We start from the raw sequence: 23,776 nt of genomic DNA on the forward strand, positions 1-23,776 counted from the left end.
TCGTATACAAACCATCTCAAGCCCAGTGTTAACCCCGGGGCTCAGCCTCCATCCCCAGGTGATGCTGCCAGATCAGTTGTCGGTTGTCATGAACTTGCTGTAGTTTCCCAAATGCACTGTTCTGCCTCCTGGCACTTTGAAACTTGACACACTCATCCTCATTCTTCGCTTTGCCCTTGTCTATCACCTCCAATGAAAATCTGTTCCTAAGTGGCTTTTCCCAGCTCCAACCTACCCTTGGCAGTCTTTTATCTCCCTGTGGTAAAGCCTGTCCCACTGCACCATGGACATGCCCGTTGTCCCCCTGAGAAGAGAAAAGGGACAGTGAGGGCCCCCCAGCATTTGCAGCTCTAGAGCAGAGCCCCATACCTGGCTTGCAGGAAATGCCAGATCAGGAAGACAAATGGAGATCATCCTCTGAATAAAACCAGCTCTTCTTTGCCTACCGCAGCATCTGGATCAATAAAGAGCAGCCAGTTATTACTGCTGTTTTTCTAGGGATTTTTCCCCATAGAATTCCCAGGTCTTTACTCTTTTTATAGCACTTTAATTCAGGCTTCAACCACTTCCTAGTCAGATCAGGTGAAATCGTTTTCCTTCCCCCATACCCTCGATGTATTTCACATCTACTAATTCTTTTTTTAAAGATCTGATTTACGCATTTTTCTGACAGATCACAAGTAGGTAGAGAGGTAGGCAGAGAGAGAGGGGGGAAGCAGGCTCCCCGCTGAGCAGAGAGCCCGATGTGGGGCTCCATCCCAGGACCCTGAAATCATGACCTGAGCCGAAGGCAGAGGCCTAAACCACTGAGCCAGCCAGGAGCCCCCATATCTGGTAATTTTTAATCAACGTGGATTTGCTGCATCAAATAGTTCCTTCTTCTTCAAATATAAATATGTAAATATATTGATCAAATCACTCGCATGTCTTAGGGGAATGTACGCCTTTAGTAGCAAACTTGAAATCCTGGCCATTGGGTTTGATTTTTGTTTTGGTTTGATTTGGATCGGATTTTGTCATTTAAAAATCCCTACAGCCCTTGGCTCTGTCTGACCTGATTGCTTTCAGCTGTTTCTGCAACAAAATTGTCCTGGCAGGGAAAGCTCTAATTGTTTTCAGTGGCGCCCCCTTCTGAACACTTTGTTAAGAAAATGGGTTTTTTTTGTTTGTTTGTTTTTTGGATATGGTAAATGTGGAACTACAATGAGGTATTTCAAAGAGGTGAACCTCAGATAAATTTCTCTAAGGGTGGGGTGAGGGTTACTCAAAAAGAAACTTGACACGGCTTTTAAAGATATCGATAAACATTATCACCAAATACGTGACTGATTGTTACTCTGCTCTTAACTGGGCAAACACTTGTTGCCTTCCAAGAAAGACTACCATAGTTGTAGATGGTTCTAGCGGCCTTCTAGCACAGGGTCTCATGAGGCAGGGATTCTAGCCACTGGCTGTGCAAGGCACGAGGCCTGTTAGTGATTCTATTTTTTTCCTCTGCAGAATGGGCCTTTCTACATTCCAGGTCCTTTCTACCCAAATAAATAGTGCGGTGATTCTCTCAGTGAGTTGTACTTCTGCTTTAAACAGCCAACTGTCTCTTAAAAAGGACTTTTGTTTACACAAGTCCTTTTAAAAAAAAAAAAAGTCATTTTAAAATGATCTTTTCTTTTCTTTTTTATTTTTTCATCCCATATGTTTACACTGATCCTGGAACTTTGTCATTTTGACCTTCTCTGCTGATTAAAATATTCTTCCTCATCAGCACCTTCTGCTCTCCTCTCCTGGTGGTCTCTCCGGAAGGGGTCTTCTCTAGCTCTTCTAGCAGGAGATGGGCACTTCCCCTCTACCCCTGTTGCCGGACCAACCTTACCTATTTTGCAGGGTCAGGTCGGCCTGGCTTTTTATCTGTCGTTCTCTTCTGAGTGGTTAGTTTTTCATAGATACCGTGCTTTGCTTTGGTCAGGATTTACCCTGGACCATCAAAACCCTTTTCTTGTGCCAGTGAAGCCTAAGAAACAGTCCTGATGAGAGAACCAGGAACTCGAACAGATCATATTTATCCTGAATGTTCTGTCCAAAATGAAAAATACATTTCTGAGGAGCCTCAAGATCTCTGAGAAGGGACGTTTCACCAACTCTGTTATGTAGTGGCATCAATCCCGATTCTGTGTCAATTTTCCTACTTTCCCAGCTAGTAATTCTCTACCTCCGAAAGCCCACTCTCTACCGTTTCCTCTCTCAAAGGCAGTTGCTCTTAGAGTCTGCACATGGCACTTGAGGCCTGCTGGTCGTTGCCTACTGCCCTCTTTACCTTGGGGGCTAACAGCTGCGGGGCATCAAGATAAGAACGTCTTTTGTTCTAAGACTTAATATAGTTTGGGTCACATGGTAAGCAATAATCACTTTTTTTGTTGATCCAAGTGTTCGACCTTTCTTAATTATTCTAGTACCACAATTTACTTGTTCTAAGATGTGTCCACCCCCCCCATTTTAATATCTTTTAAGGTGGCACTCACCTTGCACTTGATGACATATCCTAGTTTAACTGACAGCATTTCTCTTTCTTAGTCGAACATAAACTATAGTACATCTTACACGTGATGTAAGCTAGGATGCAATTAAATACTCTATTATTGTTACGATTCTGATATTTGAAATCCTCCGGTAGCTCCCTGTGCCCCCACAGTGTAGTACCTCACCTCCTCGGCATCGTATACAAACCATCTCAAGCCCAGTGTTAACCCCGGGGCTCAGCCTCCATCCCCAGGTGATGCTGCCAGATCAGTTGTCGGTTGTCATGAACTTGCTGTAGTTTCCCAAATGCACTGTTCTGCCTCCTGGCACTTTGAAACTTGACACACTCATCCTCATTCTTCGCTTTGCCCTTGTCTATCACCTCCAATGAAAATCTGTTCCTAAGTGGCTTTTCCCAGCTCCAACCTACCCTTGGCAGTCTTTTATCTCCCTGTGGTAAAGCCTGTCCCACTGCACCATGGACATGCCCGTTGTCCCCCTGAGAAGAGAAAAGGGACAGTGAGGGCCCCCCAGCATTTGCAGCTCTAGAGCAGAGCCCCATACCTGGCTTGCAGGAAATGCCAGATCAGGAAGACAAATGGAGATCATCCTCTGAATAAAACCAGCTCTTCTTTGCCTACCGCAGCATCTGGATCAATAAAGAGCAGCCAGTTATTACTGCTGTTTTTCTAGGGATTTTTCCCCATAGAATTCCCAGGTCTTTACTCTTTTTATAGCACTTTAATTCAGGCTTCAACCACTTCCTAGTCAGATCAGGTGAAATCGTTTTCCTTCCCCCATACCCTCGATGTATTTCACATCTACTAATTCTTTTTTTAAAGATCTGATTTACGCATTTTTCTGACAGATCACAAGTAGGTAGAGAGGTAGGCAGAGAGAGAGGGGGGAAGCAGGCTCCCCGCTGAGCAGAGAGCCCGATGTGGGGCTCCATCCCAGGACCCTGAAATCATGACCTGAGCCGAAGGCAGAGGCCTAAACCACTGAGCCACCCAGGAGCCCCCATATCTGGTATATTTTAATCAACGTGGATTTGCTGCATCAAATAGTTCCTTCTTCTTCAAATATAAATATATAAATATATTGATCAAGTCACTCGCATGTCTTAGGAGAATGTCACACCTTTAGTAGCAAACTTGAAATCCTGGCCATTGGGTTTGATTTTTGTTTTGGTTTGATTTGGATCGGTTTTTGTCATTTAAAAATCCCTCCAGCCCTTGGCTCTGTCTGACCTGATTGCTTTCAGCTGTTTCTGCAACAAAATTGTCCTGGCAGGGAAAGCTCTAATTGTTTTCAGTGGCGCCCCCTTCTGAACACTTTGTTAAGAAAATGGTTTTTTGTTTGTTTGTTTGTTTTTTGGATATGGTAAATGTGGAACTACAATGAGGTATTTCAAAGAGGTGAACCTCAGATAAATTTCTCTAAGGGTGGGGTGAGGGTTACTCAAAAAGAAACTTGACACGGCTTTTAAAGATATCGATAAACATTATCACCAAATACGTGACTGATTGTTACTCTGCTCTTAACTGGGCAAACACTTGTTGCCTTCCAAGAAAGACTACCATAGTTGTAGATGGTTCTAGCGGCCTTCTAGCACAGGGTCTCATGAGGCAGGGATTCTAGCCACTGGCTGTGCAAGGCACGAGGCCTGTTAGTGATTCTATTTTTTTCCTCTGCAGAATGGGCCTTTCTACATTCCAGGTCCTTTCTACCCAAATAAATAGTGCGGTGATTCTCTCAGTGAGTTGTACTTCTGCTTTAAACAGCCAACTGTCTCTTAAAAAGGACTTTTGTTTACACAAGTCCTTTTAAAAAAAAAAAGTCATTTTAAAATGATCTTTTCTTTTCTTTTTTATTTTTTCATCCCATATGTTTACACTGATCCTGGAACTTTGTCATTTTGACCTTCTCTGCTGATTAAAATATTCTTCCTCATCAGCACCTTCTGCTCTCCTCTCCTGGTGGTCTCTCCGGAAGGGGTCTTCTCTAGCTCTTCTAGCAGGAGATGGGCACTTCCCCTCTACCCCTGTTGCCGGACCAACCTTACCTATTTTGCAGGGTCAGGTCGGCCTGGCTTTTTATCTGTCGTTCTCTTCTGAGTGGTTAGTTTTTCATAGATACCGTGCTTTGCTTTGGTCAGGATTTACCCTGGACCATCAAAACCCTTTTCTTGTGCCAGTGAAGCCTAAGAAACAGTCCTGATGAGAGAACCAGGAACTCGAACAGATCATATTTATCCTGAATGTTCTGTCCAAAATGAAAAATACATTTCTGAGGAGCCTCAAGATCTCTGAGAAGGGACGTTTCACCATCTCTGTCCTGTAGTGGCATCAATCCCGATTCTGTGTCAATTTTCCTACTTTCCCAGCTAGTAATACTCTACCTCCGAAAGCCCACTCTCTACCGTTTCCTCTCTCAAAGGCAGTTGCTCTTAGAGTCTGCACATGGCACTTGAGGCCTGCTGGTCGTTGCCTACTGCCCTCTGTACCTTGGGGCTAACAGCTGCGGGGCATCAAGATAAGAACGTCTTTTGTTCTAAGACTTAATATAGATTGGGTCACATGGTAAGCAATAATCACTTTTTTTGTTGATCCAAGTGTTCGACCTTTCTTAATTATTCTAGTACCACAATTTACTTGTTCTAAGATGTGTCCACCCCCCCGCCATTTTAATATCTTTTAAGGTGGCACTCACCTTGCACTTGATGACATATCCTAGTTTAACTGACAGCATTTCTCTTTCTTAGTCGAACATAAACTCTAGTACATCTTACACGTGATGAAAGCTAGGATGCAATTAAATACTCTATTATGGTTACGATTCTGATATTTGAAATCCTCCGGTAGCTCCCTGTGCCCCCACAGTGTAGTACCTCACCTCCTCGGCATAGTATACAAACCATCTCAAGCCCAGTGTTAACCCCGGGGCTCAGCCTCCATCCCCAGGTGATGCTGCCAGATCAGTTGTCGGTTGTCATGAACTTGCTGTAGTTTCCCAAATGCACTGTGCTGCCTCCTGGCACTTTGAAACTTGACACACTCATCCTCATTCTTCGCTTTCCCCTTGTCTATCACCTCCAATGAAAATCTGTTCCTAAGTGGCTTTTCCCAGCTCCAACCTACCCTTGGCAGTCTTTTATCTCCCTGTGGTAAAGCCTGTCCCACTGCACCATGGACATGCCCGTTGTCCCCCTGAGAAGAGAAAAGGGACAGTGAGGGCCCCCCAGCATTTGCAGCTCTAGAGCAGAGCCCCATACCTGGCTTGCAGGAAATGCCAGATCAGGAAGACAAATGGAGATCATCCTCTGAATAAAACCAGCTCTTCTTTGCCTACCGCAGCATCTGGATCAATAAAGAGCAGCCAGTTATTACTGCTGTTTTTCTAGGGATTTTTCCCCATAGAATTCCCAGGTCTTTACTCTTTTTATAGCACTTTAATTCAGGCTTCAACCACTTCCTAGTCAGATCAGGTGAAATCGTTTTCCTTCCCCCATACCCTCGATGTATTTCACATCTACTAATTCTTTTTTTAAAGATCTGATTTACGCATTTTTCTGACAGATCACAAGTAGGTAGAGAGGTAGGCAGAGAGAGAGGGGGGAAGCAGGCTCCCCGCTGAGCAGAGAGCCCGATGTGGGGCTCCATCCCAGGACCCTGAAATCATGACCTGAGCCGAAGGCAGAGGCCTAAACCACTGAGCCACCCAGGAGCCCCCATATCTGGTATATTTTAATCAACGTGGATTTGCTGCATCAAATAGTTCCTTCTTCTTCAAATATAAATATATAAATATATTGATCAAGTCACTCGCATGTCTTAGGAGAATGTCACACCTTTAGTAGCAAACTTGAAATCCTGGCCTTTGGGTTTGATTTTTGTTTTGGTTTGATTTGGATCGGTTTTTGTCATTTAAAAATCCCTCCAGCCCTTGGCTCTGTCTGACCTGATTGCTTTCAGCTGTTTCTGCAACAAAATTGTCCTGGCAGGGAAAGCTCTAATTGTTTTCAGTGGCGCCCCCTTCTGAACACTTTGTTAAGAAAATGGTTTTTTGTTTGTTTGTTTGTTTTTTGGATATGGTAAATGTGGAACTACAATGAGGTATTTCAAAGAGGTGAACCTCAGATAAATTTCTCTAAGGGTGGGGTGAGGGTTACTCAAAAAGAAACTCGACACGGCTTTTAAAGATATCGATAAACATTATCACCAAATACGTGACTGATTGTTACTCTGCTCTTAACTGGGCAAACACTTGTTGCCTTCCAAGAAAGACTACCATAGTTGTAGATGGTTCTAGCGGCCTTCTAGCACAGGGTCTCATGAGGCAGGGATTCTAGCCACTGGCTGTGCAAGGCACGAGGCCTGTTAGTGATTCTATTTTTTTCCTCTGCAGAATGGGCCTTTCTACATTCCAGGTCCTTTCTACCCAAATAAATAGTGCGGTGATTCTCTCAGTGAGTTGTACTTCTGCTTTAAACAGCCAACTGTCTCTTAAAAAGGACTTTTGTTTACACAAGTCCTTTTAAAAAAAAAAGTCATTTTAAAATGATCTTTTCTTTTCTTTTTTATTTTTTCATCCCATATGTTTACACTGATCCTGGAACTTTGTCATTTTGACCTTCTCTGCTGATTAAAATATTCTTCCTCATCAGCACCTTCTGCTCTCCTCTCCTGGTGGTCTCTCCGGAAGGGGTCTTCTCTAGCTCTTCTAGCAGGAGATGGGCACTTCCCCTCTACCCCTGTTGCCGGACCAACCTTACCTATTTTGCAGGGTCAGGTCGGCCTGGCTTTTTATCTGTCGTTCTCTTCTGAGTGGTTAGTTTTTCATAGATACCGTGCTTTGCTTTGGTCAGGATTTACCCTGGACCATCAAAACCCTTTTCTTGTGCCAGTGAAGCCTAAGAAACAGTCCTGATGAGAGAACCAGGAACTCGAACAGATCATATTTATCCTGAATGTTCTGTCCAAAATGAAAAATACATTTCTGAGGAGCCTCAAGATCTCTGAGAAGGGACGTTTCACCAACTCTGTCATGTAGTGGCATCAATCCCGATTCTGTGTCAATTTTCCTACTTTCCCAGCTAGTAATTCTCTACCTCCGAAAGCCCACTCTCTACCGTTTCCTCTCTCAAAGGCAGTTGCTCTTAGAGTCTGCACATGGCACTTGAGGCCTGCTGGTCGTTGCCTACTGCCCTCTGTACCTTGGGGGCTAACAGCTGCGGGGCATCAAGATAAGAACGTCTTTTGTTCTAAGACTTAATATAGTTTGGGTCACATGGTAAGCAATAATCACTTTTTTTGTTGATCCAAGTGTTCGACCTTTCTTAATTATTCTAGTACCACAATTTACTTGTTCTAAGATGTGTCCACCCCCCCCATTTTAATATCTTTTAAGGTGGCACTCACCTTGCACTTGATGACATATCCTAGTTTAACTGACAGCATTTCTCTTTCTTAGTCGAACATAAACTATAGTACATCTTACACGTGATGTAAGCTAGGATGCAATTAAATACTCTATTATGGTTACGATTCTGATATTTGAAATCCTCCGGTAGCTCCCTGTGCCCCCACAGTGTAGTACCTCACCTCCTCGGCATCGTATACAAACCATCTCAAGCCCAGTGTTAACCCCGGGGCTCAGCCTCCATCCCCAGGTGATGCTGCCAGATCAGTTGTCGGTTGTCATGAACTTGCTGTAGTTTCCCAAATGCACTGTTCTGCCTCCTGGCACTTTGAAACTTGACACACTCATCCTCATTCTTCGCTTTGCCCTTGTCTATCACCTCCAATGAAAATCTGTTCCTAAGTGGCTTTTCCCAGCTCCAACCTACCCTTGGCAGTCTTTTATCTCCCTGTGGTAAAGCCTGTCCCACTGCACCATGGACATGCCCGTTGTCCCCCTGAGAAGAGAAAAGGGACAGTGAGGGCCCCCCAGCATTTGCAGCTCTAGAGCAGAGCCCCATACCTGGCTTGCAGGAAATGCCAGATCAGGAAGACAAATGGAGATCATCCTCTGAATAAAACCAGCTCTTCTTTGCCTACCGCAGCATCTGGATCAATAAAGAGCAGCCAGTTATTACTGCTGTTTTTCTAGGGATTTTTCCCCATAGAATTCCCAGGTCTTTACTCTTTTTATAGCACTTTAATTCAGGCTTCAACCACTTCCTAGTCAGATCAGGTGAAATCGTTTTCCTTCCCCCATACCCTCGATGTATTTCACATCTACTAATTCTTTTTTTAAAGATCTGATTTACGCATTTTTCTGACAGATCACAAGTAGGTAGAGAGGTAGGCAGAGAGAGAGGGGGGAAGCAGGCTCCCCGCTGAGCAGAGAGCCCGATGTGGGGCTCCATCCCAGGACCCTGAAATCATGACCTGAGCCGAAGGCAGAGGCCTAAACCACTGAGCCACCCAGGAGCCCCCATATCTGGTATATTTTAATCAACGTGGATTTGCTGCATCAAATAGTTCCTTCTTCTTCAAATATAAATATATAAATATATTGATCAAGTCACTCGCATGTCTTAGGAGAATGTCACACCTTTAGTAGCAAACTTGAAATCCTGGCCATTGGGTTTGATTTTTGTTTTGGTTTGATTTGGATCGGTTTTTGTCATTTAAAAATCCCTCCAGCCCTTGGCTCTGTCTGACCTGATTGCTTTCAGCTGTTTCTGCAACAAAATTGTCCTGGCAGGGAAAGCTCTAATTGTTTTCAGTGGCGCCCCCTTCTGAACACTTTGTTAAGAAAATGGTTTTTTGTTTGTTTGTTTGTTTTTTGGATATGGTAAATGTGGAACTACAATGAGGTATTTCAAAGAGGTGAACCTCAGATAAATTTCTCTAAGGGTGGGGTGAGGGTTACTCAAAAAGAAACTTGACACGGCTTTTAAAGATATCGATAAACATTATCACCAAATACGTGACTGATTGTTACTCTGCTCTTAACTGGGCAAACACTTGTTGCCTTCCAAGAAAGACTACCATAGTTGTAGATGGTTCTAGCGGCCTTCTAGCACAGGGTCTCATGAGGCAGGGATTCTAGCCACTGGCTGTGCAAGGCACGAGGCCTGTTAGTGATTCTATTTTTTTCCTCTGCAGAATGGGCCTTTCTACATTCCAGGTCCTTTCTACCCAAATAAATAGTGCGGTGATTCTCTCAGTGAGTTGTACTTCTGCTTTAAACAGCCAACTGTCTCTTAAAAAGGACTTTTGTTTACACAAGTCCTTTTAAAAAAAAAAAGTCATTTTAAAATGATCTTTTCTTTTCTTTTTTATTTTTTCATCCCATATGTTTACACTGATCCTGGAACTTTGTCATTTTGACCTTCTCTGCTGATTAAAATATTCTTCCTCATCAGCACCTTCTGCTCTCCTCTCCTGGTGGTCTCTCCGGAAGGGGTCTTCTCTAGCTCTTCTAGCAGGAGATGGGCACTTCCCCTCTACCCCTGTTGCCGGACCAACCTTACCTATTTTGCAGGGTCAGGTCGGCCTGGCTTTTTATCTGTCGTTCTCTTCTGAGTGGTTAGTTTTTCATAGATACCGTGCTTTGCTTTGGTCAGGATTTACCCTGGACCATCAAAACCCTTTTCTTGTGCCAGTGAAGCCTAAGAAACAGTCCTGATGAGAGAACCAGGAACTCGAACAGATCATATTTATCCTGAATGTTCTGTCCAAAATGAAAAATACATTTCTGAGGAGCCTCAAGATCTCTGAGAAGGGACGTTTCACCAACTCTGTCATGTAGTGGCATCAATCCCGATTCTGTGTCAATTTTCCTACTTTCCCAGCTAGTAATTCTCTACCTCCGAAAGCCCACTCTCTACCGTTTCCTCTCTCAAAGGCAGTTGCTCTTAGAGTCTGCACATGGCACTTGAGGCCTGCTGGTCGTTGCCTACTGCCCTCTGTACCTTGGGGGCTAACAGCTGCGGGGCATCAAGATAAGAACGTCTTTTGTTCTAAGACTTAATATAGTTTGGGTCACATTGTAAGCAATAATCACTTTTTTTGTTGATCCAAGTGTTCGAACTTTCTTAATTATTCTAGTACCACAATTTACTTGTTCTAAGATGTGTCCACCCCCCCCCATTTTAATATCTTTTAAGGTGGCACTCACCTTGCACTTGATGACATATCCTAGTTTAACTGACAGCATTTCTCTTTCTTAGTCGAACATAAACTCTAGTACATCTTACACGTGATGAAAGCTAGGATGCAATTAAATACTCTATTATGGTTACGATTCTGATATTTGAAATCCTCCGGTAGCTCCCTGTGCCCCCACAGTGTAGTACCTCACCTCCTCGGCATCGTATACAAACCATCTCAAGCCCAGTGTTAACCCCGGGGCTCAGCCTCCATCCCCAGGTGATGCTGCCAGATCAGTTGTCGGTTGTCATGAACTTGCTGTAGTTTCCCAAATGCACTGTTCTGCCTCCTGGCACTTTGAAACTTGACACACTCATCCTCATTCTTCGCTTTGCCCTTGTCTATCACCTCCAATGAAAATCTGTTCCTAAGTGGCTTTTCCCAGCTCCAACCTACCCTTGGCAGTCTTTTATCTCCCTGTGGTAAAGCCTGTCCCACTGCACCATGGACATGCCCGTTGTCCCCCTGAGAAGAGAAAAGGGACAGTGAGGGCCCCCCAGCATTTGCAGCTCTAGAGCAGAGCCCCATACCTGGCTTGCAGGAAATGCCAGATCAGGAAGACAAATGGAGATCATCCTCTGAATAAAACCAGCTCTTCTTTGCCTACCGCAGCATCTGGATCAATAAAGAGCAGCCAGTTATTACTGCTGTTTTTCTAGGGATTTTTCCCCATAGAATTCCCAGGTCTTTACTCTTTTTATAGCACTTTAATTCAGGCTTCAACCACTTCCTAGTCAGATCAGGTGAAATCGTTTTCCTTCCCCCATACCCTCGATGTATTTCACATCTACTAATTCTTTTTTTAAAGATCTGATTTACGCATTTTTCTGACAGATCACAAGTAGGTAGAGAGGTAGGCAGAGAGAGAGGGGGGAAGCAGGCTCCCCGCTGAGCAGAGAGCCCGATGTGGGGCTCCATCCCAGGACCCTGAAATCATGACCTGAGCCGAAGGCAGAGGCCTAAACCACTGAGCCACCCAGGAGCCCCCATATCTGGTATATTTTAATCAACGTGGATTTGCTGCATCAAATAGTTCCTTCTTCTTCAAATATAAATATATAAATATATTGATCAAGTCACTCGCATGTCTTAGGAGAATGTCACACCTTTAGTAGCAAACTTGAAATCCTGGCCTTTGGGTTTGATTTTTGTTTTGGTTTGATTTGGATCGGTTTTTGTCATTTAAAAATCCCTCCAGCCCTTGGCTCTGTCTGACCTGATTGCTTTCAGCTGTTTCTGCAACAAAATTGTCCTGGCAGGGAAAGCTCTAATTGTTTTCAGTGGCGCCCCCTTCTGAACACTTTGTTAAGAAAATGGTTTTTTGTTTGTTTGTTTGTTTTTTGGATATGGTAAATGTGGAACTACAATGAGGTATTTCAAAGAGGTGAACCTCAGATAAATTTCTCAAAGGGTGGGGTGAGGGTTACTCAAAAAGAAACTCGACACGGCTTTTAAAGATATCGATAAACATTATCACCAAATACGTGACTGATTGTTACTCTGCTCTTAACTGGGCAAACACTTGTTGCCTTCCAAGAAAGACTACCATAGTTGTAGATGGTTCTAGCGGCCTTCTAGCACAGGGTCTCATGAGGCAGGGATTCTAGCCACTGGCTGTGCAAGGCACGAGGCCTGTTAGTGATTCTATTTTTTTCCTCTGCAGAATGGGCCTTTCTACATTCCAGGTCCTTTCTACCCAAATAAATAGTGCGGTGATTCTCTCAGTGAGTTGTACTTCTGCTTTAAACAGCCAACTGTCTCTTAAAAAGGACTTTTGTTTACACAAGTCCTTTTAAAAAAAAAAAAAGTCATTTTAAAATGATCTTTTCTTTTCTTTTTTATTTTTTCATCCCATATGTTTACACTGATCCTGGAACTTTGTCATTTTGACCTTCTCTGCTGATTAAAATATTCTTCCTCATCAGCACCTTCTGCTCTCCTCTCCTGGTGGTCTCTCCGGAAGGGGTCTTCTCTAGCTCTTCTAGCAGGAGATGGGCACTTCCCCTCTACCCCTGTTGCCGGACCAACCTTACCTATTTTGCAGGGTCAGGTCGGCCTGGCTTTTTATCTGTCGTTCTCTTCTGAGTGGTTAGTTTTTCATAGATACCGTGCTTTGCTTTGGTCAGGATTTACCCTGGACCATCAAAACCCTTTTCTTGTGCCAGTGAAGCCTAAGAAACAGTCCTGATGAGAGAACCAGGAACTCGAACAGATCATATTTATCCTGAATGTTCTGTCCAAAATGAAAAATACATTTCTGAGGAGCCTCAAGATCTCTGAGAAGGGACGTTTCACCAACTCTGTCATGTAGTGGCATCAATCCCGATTCTGTGTCAATTTTCCTACTTTCCCAGCTAGTAATTCTCTACCTCCGAAAGCCCACTCTCTACCGTTTCCTCTCTCAAAGGCAGTTGCTCTTAGAGTCTGCACATGGCACTTGAGGCCTGCTGGTCGTTGCCTACTGCCCTCTGTACCTTGGGGGCTAACAGCTGCGGGGCATCAAGATAAGAACGTCTTTTGTTCTAAGACTTAATATAGTTTGGGTCACATGGTAAGCAATAATCACTTTTTTTGTTGATCCAAGTGTTCGACCTTTCTTAATTATTCTAGTACCACAATTTACTTGTTCTAAGATGTGTCCACCCCCCCCATTTTAATATCTTTTAAGGTGGCACTCACCTTGCATTTGATGACATATCCTAGTTTAACTGACAGCATTTCTCTTTCTTAGTCGAACATAAACTCTAGTACATCTTACACGTGATGAAAGCTAGGATGCAATTAAATACTCTATTATGGTTACGATTCTGATATTTGAAATCCTCCGGTAGCTCCCTGTGCCCCCACAGTGTAGTACCTCACCTCCTCGGCATCGTATACAAACCATCTCAAGCCCAGTGTTAACCCCGGGGCTCAGCCTCCATCCCCAGGTGATGCTGCCAGATCAGTTGTCGGTTGTCATGAACTTGCTGTAGTTTCCCAAATGCACTGTTCTGCCTCCTGGCACTTTGAAACTTGACACACTCATCCTCATTCTTCGCTTTGCCTTTGTCTATCACCTCCAATGAAAATCTGTTCCTAAGTGGCTTTTCCCAGCTCCAACCTACCCTTGGCAGTCTTTTATCTCCCTGTGGTAAAGCCTGTCCCACTGCACCATGGACATGCCCGTTGTCCCCCTGAGAAGAGAAAAGGGACAGTGAGGGCCCCCCAGCATTTGCAGCTCTAGAGCAGAGCCCCATACCTGGCTTGCAGGAAATGCCAGATCAGGAAGACAAATGGAGATCATCCTCTGAATAAAACCAGCTCTTCTTTGCCTACCGCAGCATCTGGATCAATAAAGAGCAGCCAGTTATTACTGCTGTTTTTCTAGGGATTTTTCCCCATAGAATTCCCAGGTCTTTACTCTTTTTATAGCACTTTAATTCAGGCTTCAACCACTTCCTAGTCAGATCAGGTGAAATCGTTTTCCTTCCCCCATACCCTCGATGTATTTCACATCTACTAATTCTTTTTTTAAAGATCTGATTTACGCATTTTTCTGACAGATCACAAGTAGGTAGAGAGGTAGGCAGAGAGAGAGGGGGGAAGCAGGCTCCCCGCTGAGCAGAGAGCCCGATGTGGGGCTCCATCCCAGGACCCTGAAATCATGACCTGAGCCGAAGGCAGAGGCCTAAACCACTGAGCCACCCAGGAGCCCCCATATCTGGTATATTTTAATCAACGTGGATTTGCTGCATCAAATAGTTCCTTCTTCTTCAAATATAAATATATAAATATATTGATCAAGTCACTCGCATGTCTTAGGAGAATGTCACACCTTTAGTAGCAAACTTGAAATCCTGGCCATTGGGTTTGATTTTTGTTTTGGTTTGATTTGGATCGGTTTTTGTCATTTAAAAATCCCTACAGCCCTTGGCTCTGTCTGACCTGATTGCTTTCAGCTGTTTCTGCAACAAAATTGTCCTGGCAGGGAAAGCTCTAATTGTTTTCAGTGGCGCCCCCTTCTGAACACTTTGTTAAGAAAATGGTTTTTTGTTTGTTTGTTTGTTTTTTGGATATGGTAAATGTGGAACTACAATGAGGTATTTCAAAGAGGTGAACCTCAGATAAATTTCTCTAAGGGTGGGGTGAGGGTTACTCAAAAAGAAACTTGACACGGCTTTTAAAGATATCGATAAACATTATCACCAAATACGTGATTGATTGTTACTCTGCTCTTAACTGGGCAAACACTTGTTGCCTTCCAAGAAAGACTACCATAGTTGTAGATGGTTCTAGCGGCCTTCTAGCACAGGGTCTCATGAGGCAGGGATTCTAGCCACTGGCTGTGCAAGGCACGAGGCCTGTTAGTGATTCTATTTTTTTCCTCTGCAGAATGGGCCTTTCTACATTCCAGGTCCTTTCTACCCAAATAAATAGTGCGGTGATTCTCTCAGTGAGTTGTACTTCTGCTTTAAACAGCCAACTGTCTCTTAAAAAGGACTTTTGTTTACACAAGTCCTTTTAAAAAAAAAAAGTCATTTTAAAATGATCTTTTCTTTTCTTTTTTATTTTTTCATCCCATATGTTTACACTGATCCTGGAACTTTGTCATTTTGACCTTCTCTGCTGATTAAAATATTCTTCCTCATCAGCACCTTCTGCTCTCCTCTCCTGGTGGTCTCTCCGGAAGGGGTCTTCTCTAGCTCTTCTAGCAGGAGATGGGCACTTCCCCTCTACCCCTGTTGCCGGACCAACCTTACCTATTTTGCAGGGTCAGGTCGGCCTGGCTTTTTATCTGTCGTTCTCTTCTGAGTGGTTAGTTTTTCATAGATACCGTGCTTTGCTTTGGTCAGGATTTACCCTGGACCATCAAAACCCTTTTCTTGTGCCAGTGAAGCCTAAGAAACAGTCCTGATGAGAGAACCAGGAACTCGAACAGATCATATTTATCCTGAATGTTCTGTCCAAAATGAAAAATACATTTCTGAGGAGCCTCAAGATCTCTGAGAAGGGACGTTTCACCAACTCTGTCATGTAGTGGCATCAATCCCGATTCTGTGTCAATTTTCCTACTTTCCCAGCTAGTAATTCTCTACCTCCGAAAGCCCACTCTCTACCGTTTCCTCTCTCAAAGGCAGTTGCTCTTAGAGTCTGCACATGGCACTTGAGGCCTGCTGGTCGTTGCCTACTGCCCTCTGTACCTTGGGGGCTAACAGCTGCGGGGCATCAAGATAAGAACGTCTTTTGTTCTAAGACTTAATATAGTTTGGGTCACATTGTAAGCAATAATCACTTTTTTTGTTGATCCAAGTGTTCGAACTTTCTTAATTATTCTAGTACCACAATTTACTTGTTCTAAGATGTGTCCACCCCCCCCCCCATTTTAATATCTTTTAAGGTGGCACTCACCTTGCACTTGATGACATATCCTAGTTTAACTGACAGCATTTCTCTTTCTTAGTCGAACATAAACTCTAGTACATCTTACACGTGATGAAAGCTAGGATGCAATTAAATACTCTATTATGGTTACGATTCTGATATTTGAAATCCTCCGGTAGCTCCCTGTGCCCCCACAGTGTAGTACCTCACCTCCTCGGCATCGTATACAAACCATCTCAAGCCCAGTGTTAACCCCGGGGCTCAGCCTCCATCCCCAGGTGATGCTGCCAGATCAGTTGTCGGTTGTCATGAACTTGCTGTAGTTTCCCAAATGCACTGTTCTGCCTCCTGGCACTTTGAAACTTGACACACTCATCCTCATTCTTCGCTTTGCCCTTGTCTATCACCTCCAATGAAAATCTGTTCCTAAGTGGCTTTTCCCAGCTCCAACCTACCCTTGGCAGTCTTTTATCTCCCTGTGGTAAAGCCTGTCCCACTGCACCATGGACATGCCCGTTGTCCCCCTGAGAAGAGAAAAGGGACAGTGAGGGCCCCCCAGCATTTGCAGCTCTAGAGCAGAGCCCCATACCTGGCTTGCAGGAAATGCCAGATCAGGAAGACAAATGGAGATCATCCTCTGAATAAAACCAGCTCTTCTTTGCCTACCGCAGCATCTGGATCAATAAAGAGCAGCCAGTTATTACTGCTGTTTTTCTAGGGATTTTTCCCCATAGAATTCCCAGGTCTTTACTCTTTTTATAGCACTTTAATTCAGGCTTCAACCACTTCCTAGTCAGATCAGGTGAAATCGTTTTCCTTCCCCCATACCCTCGATGTATTTCACATCTACTAATTCTTTTTTTAAAGATCTGATTTACGCATTTTTCTGACAGATCACAAGTAGGTAGAGAGGTAGGCAGAGAGAGAGGGGGGAAGCAGGCTCCCCGCTGAGCAGAGAGCCCGATGTGGGGCTCCATCCCAGGACCCTGAAATCATGACCTGAGCCGAAGGCAGAGGCCTAAACCACTGAGCCACCCAGGAGCCCCCATATCTGGTATATTTTAATCAACGTGGATTTGCTGCATCAAATAGTTCCTTCTTCTTCAAATATAAATATATAAATATATTGATCAAGTCACTCGCATGTCTTAGGAGAATGTCACACCTTTAGTAGCAAACTTGAAATCCTGGCCATTGGGTTTGATTTTTGTTTTGGTTTGATTTGGATCGGTTTTTGTCATTTAAAAATCCCTCCAGCCCTTGGCTCTGTCTGACCTGATTGCTTTCAGCTGTTTCTGCAACAAAATTGTCCTGGCAGGGAAAGCTCTAATTGTTTTCAGTGGCGCCCCCTTCTGAACACTTTGTTAAGAAAATGGTTTTTTGTTTGTTTGTTTGTTTTTTGGATATGGTAAATGTGGAACTACAATGAGGTATTTCAAAGAGGTGAACCTCAGATAAATTTCTCTAAGGGTGGGGTGAGGGTTACTCAAAAAGAAACTTGACACGGCTTTTAAAGATATCGATAAACATTATCACCAAATACGTGACTGATTGTTACTCTGCTCTTAACTGGGCAAACACTTGTTGCCTTCCAAGAAAGACTACCATAGTTGTAGATGGTTCTAGCGGCCTTCTAGCACAGGGTCTCATGAGGCAGGGATTCTAGCCACTGGCTGTGCAAGGCACGAGGCCTGTTAGTGATTCTATTTTTTTCCTCTGCAGAATGGGCCTTTCTACATTCCAGGTCCTTTCTACCCAAATAAATAGTGCGGTGATTCTCTCAGTGAGTTGTACTTCTGCTTTAAACAGCCAACTGTCTCTTAAAAAGGACTTTTGTTTACACAAGTCCTTTTAAAAAAAAAAAAAGTCATTTTAAAATGATCTTTTCTTTTCTTTTTTATTTTTTCATCCCATATGTTTACACTGATCCTGGAACTTTGTCATTTTGACCTTCTCTGCTGATTAAAATATTCTTCCTCATCAGCACCTTCTGCTCTCCTCTCCTGGTGGTCTCTCCGGAAGGGGTCTTCTCTAGCTCTTCTAGCAGGAGATGGGCACTTCCCCTCTACCCCTGTTGCCGGACCAACCTTACCTATTTTGCAGGGTCAGGTCGGCCTGGCTTTTTATCTGTCGTTCTCTTCTGAGTGGTTAGTTTTTCATAGATACCGTGCTTTGCTTTGGTCAGGATTTACCCTGGACCATCAAAACCCTTTTCTTGTGCCAGTGAAGCCTAAGAAACAGTCCTGATGAGAGAACCAGGAACTCGAACAGATCATATTTATCCTGAATGTTCTGTCCAAAATGAAAAATACATTTCTGAGGAGCCTCAAGATCTCTGAGAAGGGACGTTTCACCAACTCTGTTATGTAGTGGCATCAATCCCGATTCTGTGTCAATTTTCCTACTTTCCCAGCTAGTAATTCTCTACCTCCGAAAGCCCACTCTCTACCGTTTCCTCTCTCAAAGGCAGTTGCTCTTAGAGTCTGCACATGGCACTTGAGGCCTGCTGGTCGTTGCCTACTGCCCTCTTTACCTTGGGGGCTAACAGCTGCGGGGCATCAAGATAAGAACGTCTTTTGTTCTAAGACTTAATATAGTTTGGGTCACATGGTAAGCAATAATCACTTTTTTTGTTGATCCAAGTGTTCGACCTTTCTTAATTATTCTAGTACCACAATTTACTTGTTCTAAGATGTGTCCACCCCCCCCCCCATTTTAATATCTTTTAAGGTGGCACTCACCTTGCACTTGATGACATATCCTAGTTTAACTGACAGCATTTCTCTTTCTTAGTCGAACATAAACTATAGTACATCTTACACGTGATGAAAGCTAGGATGCAATTAAATACTCTATTATGGTTACGATTCTGATATTTGAAATCCTCCGGTAGCTCCCTGTGCCCCCACAGTGTAGTACCTCACCTCCTCGGCATCGTATACAAACCATCTCAAGCCCAGTGTTAACCCCGGGGCTCAGCCTCCATCCCCAGGTGATGCTGCCAGATCAGTTGTCGGTTGTCATGAACTTGCTGTAGTTTCCCAAATGCACTGTTCTGCCTCCTGGCACTTTGAAACTTGACACACTCATCCTCATTCTTCGCTTTGCCCTTGTCTATCACCTCCAATGAAAATCTGTTCCTAAGTGGCTTTTCCCAGCTCCAACCTACCCTTGGCAGTCTTTTATCTCCCTGTGGTAAAGCCTGTCCCACTGCACCATGGACATGCCCGTTGTCCCCCTGAGAAGAGAAAAGGGACAGTGAGGGCCCCCCAGCATTTGCAGCTCTAGAGCAGAGCCCCATACCTGGCTTGCAGGAAATGCCAGATCAGGAAGACAAATGGAGATCATCCTCTGAATAAAACCAGCTCTTCTTTGCCTACCGCAGCATCTGGATCAATAAAGAGCAGCCAGTTATTACTGCTGTTTTTCTAGGGATTTTTCCCCATAGAATTCCCAGGTCTTTACTCTTTTTATAGCACTTTAATTCAGGCTTCAACCACTTCCTAGTCAGATCAGGTGAAATCGTTTTCCTTCCCCCATACCCTCGATGTATTTCACATCTACTAATTCTTTTTTTAAAGATCTGATTTACGCATTTTTCTGACAGATCACAAGTAGGTAGAGAGGTAGGCAGAGAGAGAGGGGGGAAGCAGGCTCCCCGCTGAGCAGAGAGCCCGATGTGGGGCTCCATCCCAGGACCCTGAAATCATGACCTGAGCCGAAGGCAGAGGCCTAAACCACTGAGCCACCCAGGAGCCCCCATATCTGGTATATTTTAATCAACGTGGATTTGCTGCATCAAATAGTTCCTTCTTCTTCAAATATAAATATATAAATATATTGATCAAGTCACTCGCATGTCTTAGGAGAATGTCACACCTTTAGTAGCAAACTTGAAATCCTGGCCATTGGGTTTGATTTTTGTTTTGGTTTGATTTGGATCGGTTTTTGTCATTTAAAAATCCCTCCAGCCCTTGGCTCTGTCTGACCTGATTGCTTTCAGCTGTTTCTGCAACAAAATTGTCCTGGCAGGGAAAGCTCTAATTGTTTTCAGTGGCGCCCCCTTCTGAACACTTTGTTAAGAAAATGGTTTTTTGTTTGTTTGTTTGTTTTTTGGATATGGTAAATGTGGAACTACAATGAGGTATTTCAAAGAGGTGAACCTCAGATAAATTTCTCTAAGGGTGGGGTGAGGGTTACTCAAAAAGAAACTTGACACGGCTTTTAAAGATATCGATAAACATTATCACCAAATACGTGACTGATTGTTACTCTGCTCTTAACTGGGCAAACACTTGTTGCCTTCCAAGAAAGACTACCATAGTTGTAGATGGTTCTAGCGGCCTTCTAGCACAGGGTCTCATGAGGCAGGGATTCTAGCCACTGGCTGTGCAAGGCACGAGGCCTGTTAGTGATTCTATTTTTTTCCTCTGCAGAATGGGCCTTTCTACATTCCAGGTCCTTTCTACCCAAATAAATAGTGCGGTGATTCTCTCAGTGAGTTGTACTTCTGCTTTAAACAGCCAACTGTCTCTTAAAAAGGACTTTTGTTTACACAAGTCCTTTTAAAAAAAAAAAGTCATTTTAAAATGATCTTTTCTTTTCTTTTTTATTTTTTCATCCCATATGTTTACACTGATCCTGGAACTTTGTCATTTTGACCTTCTCTGCTGATTAAAATATTCTTCCTCATCAGCACCTTCTGCTCTCCTCTCCTGGTGGTCTCTCCGGAAGGGGTCTTCTCTAGCTCTTCTAGCAGGAGATGGGCACTTCCCCTCTACCCCTGTTGCCGGACCAACCTTACCTATTTTGCAGGGTCAGGTCGGCCTGGCTTTTTATCTGTCGTTCTCTTCTGAGTGGTTAGTTTTTCATAGATACCGTGCTTTGCTTTGGTCAGGATTTACCCTGGACCATCAAAACCCTTTTCTTGTGCCAGTGAAGCCTAAGAAACAGTCCTGATGAGAGAACCAGGAACTCGAACAGATCATATTTATCCTGAATGTTCTGTCCAAAATGAAAAATACATTTCTGAGGAGCCTCAAGATCTCTGAGAAGGGACGTTTCACCATCTCTGTCCTGTAGTGGCATCAATCCCGATTCTGTGTCAATTTTCCTACTTTCCCAGCTAGTAATACTCTACCTCCGAAAGCCCACTCTCTACCGTTTCCTCTCTCAAAGGCAGTTGCTCTTAGAGTCTGCACATGGCACTTGAGGCCTGCTGGTCGTTGCCTACTGCCCTCTTTACCTTGGGGGCTAACAGCTGCGGGGCATCAAGATAAGAACGTCTTTTGTTCTAAGACTTAATATAGTTTGGGTCACATGGTAAGCAATAATCACTTTTTTTGTTGATCCAAGTGTTCGACCTTTCTTAATTATTCTAGTACCACAATTTACTTGTTCTAAGATGTGTCCACCCCCCCCCCATTTTAATATCTTTTAAGGTGGCACTCACCTTGCACTTGATGACATATCCTAGTTTAACTGACAGCATTTCTCTTTCTTAGTCGAACATAAACTCTAGTACATCTTACACGTGATGAAAGCTAGGATGCAATTAAATACTCTATTATGGTTACGATTCTGATATTTGAAATCCTCCGGTAGCTCCCTGTGCCCCCACAGTGTAGTACCTCACCTCCTCGGCATCGTATACAAACCATCTCAAGCCCAGTGTTAACCCCGGGGCTCAGCCTCCATCCCCAGGTGATGCTGCCAGATCAGTTGTCGGTTGTCATGAACTTGCTGTAGTTTCCCAAATGCACTGTTCTGCCTCCTGGCACTTTGAAACTTGACACACTCATCCTCATTCTTCGCTTTGCCCTTGTCTATCACCTCCAATGAAAATCTGTTCCTAAGTGGCTTTTCCCAGCTCCAACCTACCCTTGGCAGTCTTTTATCTCCCTGTGGTAAAGCCTGTCCCACTGCACCATGGACATGCCCGTTGTCCCCCTGAGAAGAGAAAAGGGACAGTGAGGGCCCCCCAGCATTTGCAGCTCTAGAGCAGAGCCCCATACCTGGCTTGCAGGAAATGCCAGATCAGGAAGACAAATGGAGATCATCCTCTGAATAAAACCAGCTCTTCTTTGCCTACCGCAGCATCTGGATCAATAAAGAGCAGCCAGTTATTACTGCTGTTTTTCTAGGGATTTTTCCCCATAGAATTCCCAGGTCTTTACTCTTTTTATAGCACTTTAATTCAGGCTTCAACCACTTCCTAGTCAGATCAGGTGAAATCGTTTTCCTTCCCCCATACCCTCGATGTATTTCACATCTACTAATTCTTTTTTTAAAGATCTGATTTACGCATTTTTCTGACAGATCACAAGTAGGTAGAGAGGTAGGCAGAGAGAGAGGGGGGAAGCAGGCTCCCCGCTGAGCAGAGAGCCCGATGTGGGGCTCCATCCCAGGACCCTGAAATCATGACCTGAGCCGAAGGCAGAGGCCTAAACCACTGAGCCAGCCAGGAGCCCCCATATCTGGTAATTTTTAATCAACGTGGATTTGCTGCATCAAATAGTTCCTTCTTCTTCAAATATAAATATGTAAATATATTGATCAAATCACTCGCATGTCTTAGGGGAATGTACGCCTTTAGTAGCAAACTTGAAATCCTGGCCATTGGGTTTGATTTTTGTTTTGGTTTGATTTGGATCGGATTTTGTCATTTAAAAATCCCTACAGCCCTTGGCTCTGTCTGACCTGATTGCTTTCAGCTGTTTCTGCAACAAAATTGTCCTGGCAGGGAAAGCTCTAATTGTTTTCAGTGGCGCCCCCTTCTGAACACTTTGTTAAGAAAATGGGTTTTTTTTGTTTGTTTGTTTTTTGGATATGGTAAATGTGGAACTACAATGAGGTATTTCAAAGAGGTGAACCTCAGATAAATTTCTCTAAGGGTGGGGTGAGGGTTACTCAAAAAGAAACTTGACACGGCTTTTAAAGATATCGATAAACATTATCACCAAATACGTGACTGATTGTTACTCTGCTCTTAACTGGGCAAACACTTGTTGCCTTCCAAGAAAGACTACCATAGTTGTAGATGGTTCTAGCGGCCTTCTAGCACAGGGTCTCATGAGGCAGGGATTCTAGCCACTGGCTGTGCAAGGCACGAGGCCTGTTAGTGATTCTATTTTTTTCCTCTGCAGAATGGGCCTTTCTACATTCCAGGTCCTTTCTACCCAAATAAATAGTGCGGTGATTCTCTCAGTGAGTTGTACTTCTGCTTTAAACAGCCAACTGTCTCTTAAAAAGGACTTTTGTTTACACAAGTCCTTTTAAAAAAAAAAAAAGTCATTTTAAAATGATCTTTTCTTTTCTTTTTTATTTTTTCATCCCATATGTTTACACTGATCCTGGAACTTTGTCATTTTGACCTTCTCTGCTGATTAAAATATTCTTCCTCATCAGCACCTTCTGCTCTCCTCTCCTGGTGGTCTCTCCGGAAGGGGTCTTCTCTAGCTCTTCTAGCAGGAGATGGGCACTTCCCCTCTACCCCTGTTGCCGGACCAACCTTACCTATTTTGCAGGGTCAGGTCGGCCTGGCTTTTTATCTGTCGTTCTCTTCTGAGTGGTTAGTTTTTCATAGATACCGTGCTTTGCTTTGGTCAGGATTTACCCTGGACCATCAAAACCCTTTTCTTGTGCCAGTGAAGCCTAAGAAACAGTCCTGATGAGAGAACCAGGAACTCGAACAGATCATATTTATCCTGAATGTTCTGTCCAAAATGAAAAATACA

The sequence above is a fragment of the Mustela lutreola genome, chromosome 11, assembly GCF_030435805.1.
Source record: "Mustela lutreola isolate mMusLut2 chromosome 11, mMusLut2.pri, whole genome shotgun sequence".
Lineage (NCBI taxonomy): Eukaryota > Metazoa > Chordata > Mammalia > Carnivora > Mustelidae > Mustela > Mustela lutreola.